The sequence below is a fragment of the Camelus dromedarius genome, chromosome Y (assembly GCF_036321535.1).
Source record: "Camelus dromedarius isolate mCamDro1 chromosome Y, mCamDro1.pat, whole genome shotgun sequence".
Classification (NCBI taxonomy): domain Eukaryota; kingdom Metazoa; phylum Chordata; class Mammalia; order Artiodactyla; family Camelidae; genus Camelus; species Camelus dromedarius.
This window is the reverse complement of record NC_087473.1, coordinates 2,848,305-2,858,071: the sequence shown is the minus strand read 5'-3', so window position 1 is coordinate 2,858,071 and position 9,767 is coordinate 2,848,305.

Sequence of the window (9,767 nt, the reverse complement as noted above, 5' to 3'; positions counted from 1 at the left end):
ACAAGGAATGTGAAGAATGTCTTTAAACGCACTTATAATTCTGAACTGAGCATGTGGTGAGAAGTTTGTTCATCTAGCACAAAGGGATGGGATTACAGGAGGAACTTTTTCTCTGGTTTCTCAGTCAGTTATTTAGTGCCGCTTTGAATTTCCTGGAGATTTCACTTGAAATCCGATTTGGACCTATTACAACCCCTATATATTTAAGGAGGTAAGTATTCAACTGAGGTAAGTGGTTTGCAACTGAATAGAAACTTTGTGTTCTCAACAAGCTCCTTAAAGTACGGCTTTCACCCACACTTATCTCTCCGAACTGAGCATGGGGTGGGACATTCTTTCCCCTAGCACATAAGAAACGGTTTCCTGGAAACATTTTACTCTGTTTCTCAGTCTGTTTCCTAGAGCCGATTTGTATTTCCTGCAGTTTTCACTACTACACAGAGTTGGAGGTATTCGCTACACACATATATATATACGGAGTGTAGTATTCAACTGAAAATATACCATGTTCCCAACAAGTATGGTGAAGGACGCCTTTCACACACAGTTAACTATCAGATCTATGCATGTTGAGAGATGTTCGTTCACCTAGCACAAAATGAGCGGGTTGCAGGAAACTTTTAGTCTGGGTTCTCTGTCGGTTCCATAGTGCCAATTTGAAGTGCCTGCAGTTTTGAGAGAAAAACTGCTTTGGAGCTACTTCCATCCCATATGTATGTATGAAGTGTAGCATGGAAATGAAAATAAAATTTGTGTTCCCAAAAAGCTAGGTGAAGGACGGCTTCCATACAAACTTATATCTCAGAACTGAGCAAGTGTAGAGACGGTCGTTCTTCTAGCAAAAAAGGAAAGGTTTTCAATAGAAAGTGTTTCTCTGGTTTCCCAGTCTGTTTCCCAGTGCTGCTTTGAATTTCCTGCAGTTTTCAATGGAAAACGATTTGGAGCCTTTGCCTCCTCTAATAAATTCATGAGTTGCAATTTCAACTGAAAAGATACTTAGCCTTCCCAAAAAAGTTTGTTAAGGGCGACTTTATCAGAGAGATTTTTTCAGTACTTTGCATGTAGAGAGAAGCTCGTTCATGTAGCACAAGTGTAATGGCTTGCAGGAGAAAATATTACTCTGGATTGTCAGTCTGTTTCCCAGTGCCGATTTGAAGTTCCTGCAGTGTTTGCAGGAAAACGGTGTTTTAGCTACCAAATCCCCATTTATAGGTAAAGAGATTAGTTTGCAACTGAAAAGAAATTTTGTGTTCCCAAGAATTTCTGTTAAGGACTGCTTACACACACACTAAATTCTCCTAACTGAACAAGTGGAGAGACTGTCGTTCATCTAGCAAGAAGGGAACGGTTTGCAGGAGAAATTTTACTCTAGTTTCTCAGTCTGTTTTCTAGTGCCTGTTAGAAGTTCCTGCATTTTTTACTTATAAACCGAGTTGGATGTAGTGTCTCCAAATATATATATATATATTTAGGGCATTTTTCAGTTGAAAAGTAAAAGTTTTCCCAAAATGCTATGTGAAAGACCGCATTCACTCACAGTTACCTATCAGTTCTGAGCATGCTGCGAGACGTTCGTTCATGCAGAATAAAGGAACAGATTGTAGGTGATACTTTTACTATGGTTTCTCATTCTGTTTCCTAGTGCCCCAATAAAGTGCCTGCACTTTTACAGGAAAACCGAGTTGGAGCTAATTCCTCCTCATACATATGTTTGGGTTTAGATTGCAAGTGAAATGAATCTTGTGTTGCCAACAAAGTAGGTGAAGGACGGCTTACAAACATACTTATATCTCAGAACTGAGTGCGTGGATAGATGTTCGTTCATCTAGCACAGAAAAGAAAGTTTTGCAGGAGAAAATTTTACTCTGGATTCTCAGTCGGTTTCCTAGTGCCGCTTGGATGTTCCTGCAGTTTTCCTTGGAAAAGAGAGTTGGAGCTTGTACCCCTCCGTATATATCTATGGATTGTAGTTTGCAACTTAATAGAAAATACATCTTCCTAACAAGATAGGTGAAGACGGCTTTAAACACATTTATATCTCAGAACTGAGAATCTGTTGAGACGTTGGTTCCTCTATCTCCATGGGATCGGATTAAAGGTGGAACTTATATTCTGGTTTCTCAGTCTGTTTCCAAGTGCCGCTTTGAATTTTTTGGAGTTTTCACTGGAAAATAGATTTGGAGATAGTACCTCCCCACATATATATTTGGATGTAAGCTTGCAACTGAAATACATCATTGCGTTCCCAACATGCTTGGTGAAGCATGGTTTAAAGACATGCTTATCTCTCAGACCTGAGTATCTGGAGAGACGTTCTTTCATCTAATTACATGTGAACGGATTGAAGTGGAATGTTTTACTCTGGTTCCTCACACTGTTTCCTAGTTCCAGTTAGAAGTTCCTGCATTTATCCGTGTAAATACGATTTGGAGCTTATACCACATAATATAAAATAATGGTGTGTTGTTTGCAACTGAAAAGGAACTTTGTGTTCCCTACAAGTAAGGTGAATGTCGGAATTGAAACACATTAATCTCTCAGACCTGAGAATGTGGAGACACGTTCGTTCATGGAGTACAAAGATACTGGTAGTAGGGAAAAATTTTACCCTGGTTTCTCAGACTTTTTAAAATATACGGTTTAAAATTCCAGCAGATTTACTTCAAAACCGAGTTGGAAATATTACCTCCCCATATATATTTAAGGAGTGTAGTTTGCAACCGTAAAGAATGTTTGTGTTCCCTACAAGCTAGATGAAGTACAGCTTCCACACACTCAAAATTCTCAGAATTGAGCAGATGAAGAGACGTTCCTTCATCTAGCACAAATGGATCAGTCTACACGAGAAACTGTTTCTCTTGTTTCCTAGTCTCTTTCCTTTTTATATTTTGAAGTTCCTGCTGTTTTCACTGTATAAATGAACTGAAGCAAGAACCTCCCCATTTATATGTGTGGAATGTTGCATGCAACTGAAGAGAAATTCCGTGTTCCCAACAAGCTGGATTAATTTTGGCTTACATATGCACTTAACTCTCAGAACTGAGCATTTTGAGAGATGTTAATTCATCTGCAAAAATGGAATGCGTTTCATGAGATATTTTTACTCTGGTTTCTCAGGATTTTTCCAAGTGCTGGTATGAATTTCCTGCAGTTTTCAATATAAAACAGAGTTGAATATAGTACCTCCCAGTATAGATATTTTGAGTGTAGTTTGCAACTTAAATGAAGCCTTTAGTTCCCAACAAGGAATGTGAAGAATGTCTTTAAACGCACTTATAATTCTGAACTGAGCATGTGGTGAGAAGTTTGTTCATCTAGCACAAAGGGATGGGATTACAGGAGGAACTTTTTCTCTGGTTTCTCAGTCAGTTATTTAGTGCCGCTTTGAATTTCCTGGAGATTTCACTTGAAATCCGATTTGGACCTATTACAACCCCTATATATTTAAGGAGGTAAGTATTCAACTGAGGTAAGTGGTTTGCAACTGAATAGAAACTTTGTGTTCTCAACAAGCTCCTTAAAGTACGGCTTTCACCCACACTTATCTCTCCGAACTGAGCATGGGGTGGGACATTCTTTCCCCTAGCACATAAGAAACGGTTTCCTGGAAACATTTTACTCTGTTTCTCAGTCTGTTTCCTAGAGCCGATTTGTATTTCCTGCAGTTTTCACTACTACACAGAGTTGGAGGTATTCGCTACACACATATATATATACGGAGTGTAGTATTCAACTGAAAATATACCATGTTCCCAACAAGTATGGTGAAGGACGCCTTTCACACACAGTTAACTATCAGATCTATGCATGTTGAGAGATGTTCGTTCACCTAGCACAAAATGAGCGGGTTGCAGGAAACTTTTAGTCTGGGTTCTCTGTCGGTTCCATAGTGCCAATTTGAAGTGCCTGCAGTTTTGAGAGAAAAACTGCTTTGGAGCTACTTCCATCCCATATGTATGTATGAAGTGTAGCATGGAAATGAAAATAAAATTTGTGTTCCCAAAAAGCTAGGTGAAGGACGGCTTCCATACAAACTTATATCTCAGAACTGAGCAAGTGTAGAGACGGTCGTTCTTCTAGCAAAAAAGGAAAGGTTTTCAATAGAAAGTGTTTCTCTGGTTTCCCAGTCTGTTTCCCAGTGCTGCTTTGAATTTCCTGCAGTTTTCAATGGAAAACGATTTGGAGCCTTTGCCTCCTCTAATAAATTCATGAGTTGCAATTTCAACTGAAAAGATACTTAGCCTTCCCAAAAAAGTTTGTTAAGGGCGACTTTATCAGAGAGATTTTTTCAGTACTCTGCATGTAGAGAGAAGCTCGTTCATGTAGCACAAGTGTAATGGCTTGCAGGAGAAAATATTACTCTGGATTGTCAGTCTGTTTCCCAGTGCCGATTTGAAGTTCCTGCAGTGTTTGCAGGAAAACGGTGTTTTAGCTACCAAATCCCCATTTATAGGTAAAGAGATTAGTTTGCAACTGAAAAGAAATTTTGTGTTCCCAAGAATTTCTGTTAAGGACTGCTTACCCACACACTAAATTCTCCTAACTGAACAAGTGGAGAGACTGTCGTTCATCTAGCAAGAAGGGAACGGTTTGCAGGAGAAATTTTACTCTAGTTTCTCAGTCTGTTTTCTAGTGCCTGTTAGAAGTTCCTGCATTTTTTACTAATAAACCGAGTTGGATGTAGTGTCTCCAAATATATATATATATATATTTAGGGCATTTTTCAGTTGAAAAGTAAAAGTTTTCCCAAAATGCTATGTGAAAGACCGCATTCACTCACAGTTACCTATCAGTTCTGAGCATGCTGCGAGACGTTCGTTCATGCAGAATAAAGGAACAGATTGTAGGTGATACTTTTACTATGGTTTCTCATTCTGTTTCCTAGTGCCCCAATAAAGTGCCTGCACTTTTACAGGAAAACCGAGTTGGAGCTAATTCCTCCTCATACATATGTTTGGGTTTAGATTGCAAGTGAAATGAATCTTGTGTTGCCAACAAAGTAGGTGAAGGACGGCTTACAAACATACTTATATCTCAGAACTGAGTGCGTGGATAGATGTTCGTTCATCTAGCACAGAAAAGAAAGTTTTGCAGGAGAAAATTTTACTCTGGATTCTCAGTCGGTTTCCTAGTGCCGCTTGGATGTTCCTGCAGTTTTCCTTGGAAAAGAGAGTTGGAGCTTGTACCCCTCCGTATATATCTATGGATTGTAGTTTGCAACTTAATAGAAAATACATCTTCCTAACAAGATAGGTGAAGACGGCTTTAAACACATTTATATCTCAGAACTGAGAATCTGTTGAGACGTTGGTTCCTCTATCTCCATGGGATCGGATTAAAGGTGGAACTTATATTCTGGTTTCTCAGTCTGTTTCCAAGTGCCGCTTTGAATTTTTTGGAGTTTTCACTGGAAAATAGATTTGGAGATAGTACCTCCCCACATATATATTTGGATGTAAGCTTGCAACTGAAATACATCATTGCGTTCCCAACATGCTTGGTGAAGCATGGTTTAAAGACATGCTTATCTCTCAGACCTGAGTATCTGGAGAGACGTTCTTTCATCTAACAACATGTGAACGGATTGAAGTGGAATGTTTTACTCTGGTTCCTCACACTGTTTCCTAGTTCCAGTTAGAAGTTCCTGCATTTATCCGTGTAAATACGATTTGGAGCTTATACCACATAATATAAAATAATGGTGTGTTGTTTGCAACTGAAAAGGAACTTTGTGTTCCCTACAAGTAAGGTGAATGTCGGAATTGAAACACATTAATCTCTCAGACCTGAGAATGTGGAGACACGTTCGTTCATGGAGTACAAAGATACTGGTAGTAGGGAAAAATTTTACCCTGGTTTCTCAGACTTTTTAAAATATACGGTTTAAAATTCCAGCAGATTTACTTCAAAACCGAGTTGGAAATATTACCTCCCCATATATATTTAAGGAGTGTAGTTTGCAACCGTAAAGAATGTTTGTGTTCCCTACAAGCTAGATGAAGTACAGCTTCCACACACTCAAAATTCTCAGAATTGAGCAGATGAAGAGACGTTCCTTCATCTAGCACAAATGGATCAGTCTACACGAGAAACTGTTTCTCTTGTTTCCTAGTCTCTTTCCTTTTTATATTTTGAAGTTCCTGCTGTTTTCACTGTATAAATGAACTGAAGCAAGAACCTCCCCATTTATATGTGTGGAATGTTGCATGCAACTGAAGAGAAATTCCGTGTTCCCAACAAGCTGGATTAATTTTGGCTTACATATGCACTTAACTCTCAGAACTGAGCATTTTGAGAGATGTTAATTCATCTGCAAAAATGGAATGCGTTTCATGAGATATTTTTACTCTGGTTTCTCAGGATTTTTCCAAGTGCTGGTATGAATTTCCTGCAGTTTTCAATATAAAACAGAGTTGAATATAGTACCTCCCAGTATAGATATTTTGAGTGTAGTTTGCAACTTAAATGAAGCCTTTAGTTCCCAACAAGGAATGTGAAGAATGTCTTTAAACGCACTTATAATTCTGAACTGAGCATGTGGTGAGAAGTTTGTTCATCTAGCACAAAGGGATGGGATTACAGGAGGAACTTTTTCTCTGGTTTCTCAGTCAGTTATTTAGTGCCGCTTTGAATTTCCTGGAGATTTCACTTGAAATCCGATTTGGACCTATTACAACCCCTATATATTTAAGGAGGTAAGTATTCAACTGAGGTAAGTGGTTTGCAACTGAATAGAAACTTTGTGTTCTCAACAAGCTCCTTAAAGTACGGCTTTCACCCACACTTATCTCTCCGAACTGAGCATGGGGTGGGACATTCTTTCCCCTAGCACATAAGAAACGGTTTCCTGGAAACATTTTACTCTGTTTCTCAGTCTGTTTCCTAGAGCCGATTTGTATTTCCTGCAGTTTTCACTACTACACAGAGTTGGAGGTATTCGCTACACACATATATATATACGGAGTGTAGTATTCAACTGAAAATATACCATGTTCCCAACAAGTATGGTGAAGGACGCCTTTCACACACAGTTAACTATCAGATCTATGCATGTTGAGAGATGTTCGTTCACCTAGCACAAAATGAGCGGGTTGCAGGAAACTTTTAGTCTGGGATATCTGTCGGTTCCATAGTGCCAATTTGAAGTGCCTGCAGTTTTGAGAGAAAAAATGCGTTGGAGCTACTTCCATCCCATATGTATGTATGAAGTGTAGCATGCAAATGAAAATAAAATTTGTGTTCCCAAAAAGCTAGGTGAAGGACGGCTTCCATACAAAATTATATCTCAGAACTGAGCAAGTGTAGAGACGGTCGTTCTTCTAGCACAAAAGTAACGTTTTTCAATAGAAAGTGTTTCTCTGGTTTCCCAGTCTGTTTCCCAGTGCTGCTTTGAATTTCCTGCAGTTTTCAATGGAAAACGATTTGGAGCCTTTGCCTCCTCTAATAAATTCATGAGTTGCAATTTCAACTGAAAAGATACTTAGCCTTCCCAAAAAAGTTTGTTAAGGGCGACTTTATCAGAGAGATTTTTTCAGTACTCTGCATGTAGAGAGAAGTTCGTTCATGTAGCACAAGTGTAATGGCTTGCAGGAGAAAATATTACTCTGGATTCTCAGTCTGTTTCCCAGTGCCGATTTGAAGTTCCTGCAGTGTTTGCAGGAAAACGGTGTTTTAGCTACCAAATCCCCATTTATAGGTAAAGAGATTAGTTTGCAACTGAAAAGAAATTTTGTGTTCCCAAGAATTTCTGTTAAGGACTGCTTACCCACACACTAAATTCTCCTAACTGAACAAGTGGAGAGACTGTCGTTCATCTAGCAAGAAGGGAACGGTTTGCAGGAGAAATTTTACTCTAGTTTCTCAGTCTGTTTTCTAGTGCCTGTTAGAAGTTCCTGCATTTTTTACTAATAAACCGAGTTGGATGTAGTGTCTCCAAATATATATATATATATATTTAGGGCATTTTTCAGTTGAAAAGTAAAAGTTTTCCCAAAATGCTATGTGAAAGACCGCATTCACTCACAGTTACCTATCAGTTCTGAGCATGCTGCGAGACGTTCGTTCATGCAGAATAAAGGAACAGATTGTAGGTGATACTTTTACTATGGTTTCTCATTCTGTTTCCTAGTGCCCCAATAAAGTGCCTGCACTTTTACAGGAAAACCGAGTTGGAGCTAATTCCTCCTCATACATATGTTTGGGTTTAGATTGCAAGTGAAATGAATCTTGTGTTGCCAACAAAGTAGGAGAAGGACGGCTTACAAACATACTTATATATCAGAACTGAGTGCGTGGATAGATGTTCGTTCATCTAGCACAGAAAAGAAAGTTTTGCAGGAGAAAATTTTACTCTGGATTCTCAGTCGGTTTCCTAGTGCCGCTTGGATGTTCCTGCAGTTTTCCGTGGAAAAGAGAGTTGGAGCTTGTACCCCTCCGTATATATCTATGGATTGTAGTTTGCAACTTAATAGAAAATACATCTTCCTAACAAGATAGGTGAAGACGGCTTTAAACACATTTATATCTCAGAACTGAGAATCTGTTGAGACGTTGGTTCCTCTATCTCCATGGGATCGGATTAAAGGTGGAACTTATATTCTGGTTTCTCAGTCTGTTTCCAAGTGCCGCTTTGAATTTTTTGGAGTTTTCACTGGAAAATAGATTTGGAGATAGTACCTCCCCACATATATATTTGGATGTAAGCTTGCAACTGAAATACATCATTGCGTTCCCAACATGCTTGGTGAAGCATGGTTTAAAGACATGCTTATCTCTCAGACCTGAGTATCTGGAGAGACGTTCTTTCATCTAACAACATGTGAACGGGTTGAAGTGGAATGTTTTACTCTGGTTCCTCACACTGTTTCCTAGTTCCAGTTAGAAGTTCCTGCATTTATCCGTGTAAATACGATTTGGAGCTTATACCACATAATATAAAATAATGGTGTGTTGTTTGCAACTGAAAAGGAACTTTGTGTTCCCTACAAGTAAGGTGAATGTCGGAATTGAAACACATTAATCTCTCAGACCTGAGAATGTGGAGACACGTTCGTTCATGGAGTACAAAGATACTGGTAGTAGGGAAAAATTTTACCCTGGTTTCTCAGACTTTTTAAAATATACGGTTTAAAATTCCAGCAGATTTACTTCAAAACCGAGTTGGAAATATTACCTCCCCATATATATTTAAGGAGTGTAGTTTGCAACCGTAAAGAATGTTTGTGTTCCCTACAAGCTAGATGAAGTACAGCTTCCACACACTCAAAATTCTCAGAATTGAGCAGATGAAGAGACGTTCCTTCATCTAGCACAAATGGATCAGTCTACACGAGAAACTGTTTCTCTTGTTTCCTAGTCTCTTTCCTTTTTATATTTTGAAGTTCCTGCTGTTTTCACTGTATAAATGAACTGAAGCAAGAACCTCCCCATTTATATGTGTGGAATGTTGCATGCAACTGAAGAGAAATTCTGTGTTCCCAACAAGCTGGATTAATTTTGGCTTACATATGCACTTAACTCTCAGAACTGAGCATTTTGAGAGATGTTAATTCGTCTGCAAAAATGGAATGCGTTGCATGAGATATTTTTACTCTGGTTTCTCAGGATTTTTCCAAGTGCTGGTATGAATTTCCTGCAGTTTTCAATATAAAACAGAGTTGAATATAGTACCTCCCAGTATAGATATTTTGAGTGTAGTTTGCAACTTAAATGAAGCCTTTAGTTCCCAACAAGGAATGTGAAGAATGTCTTTAAACGCACTTATAATT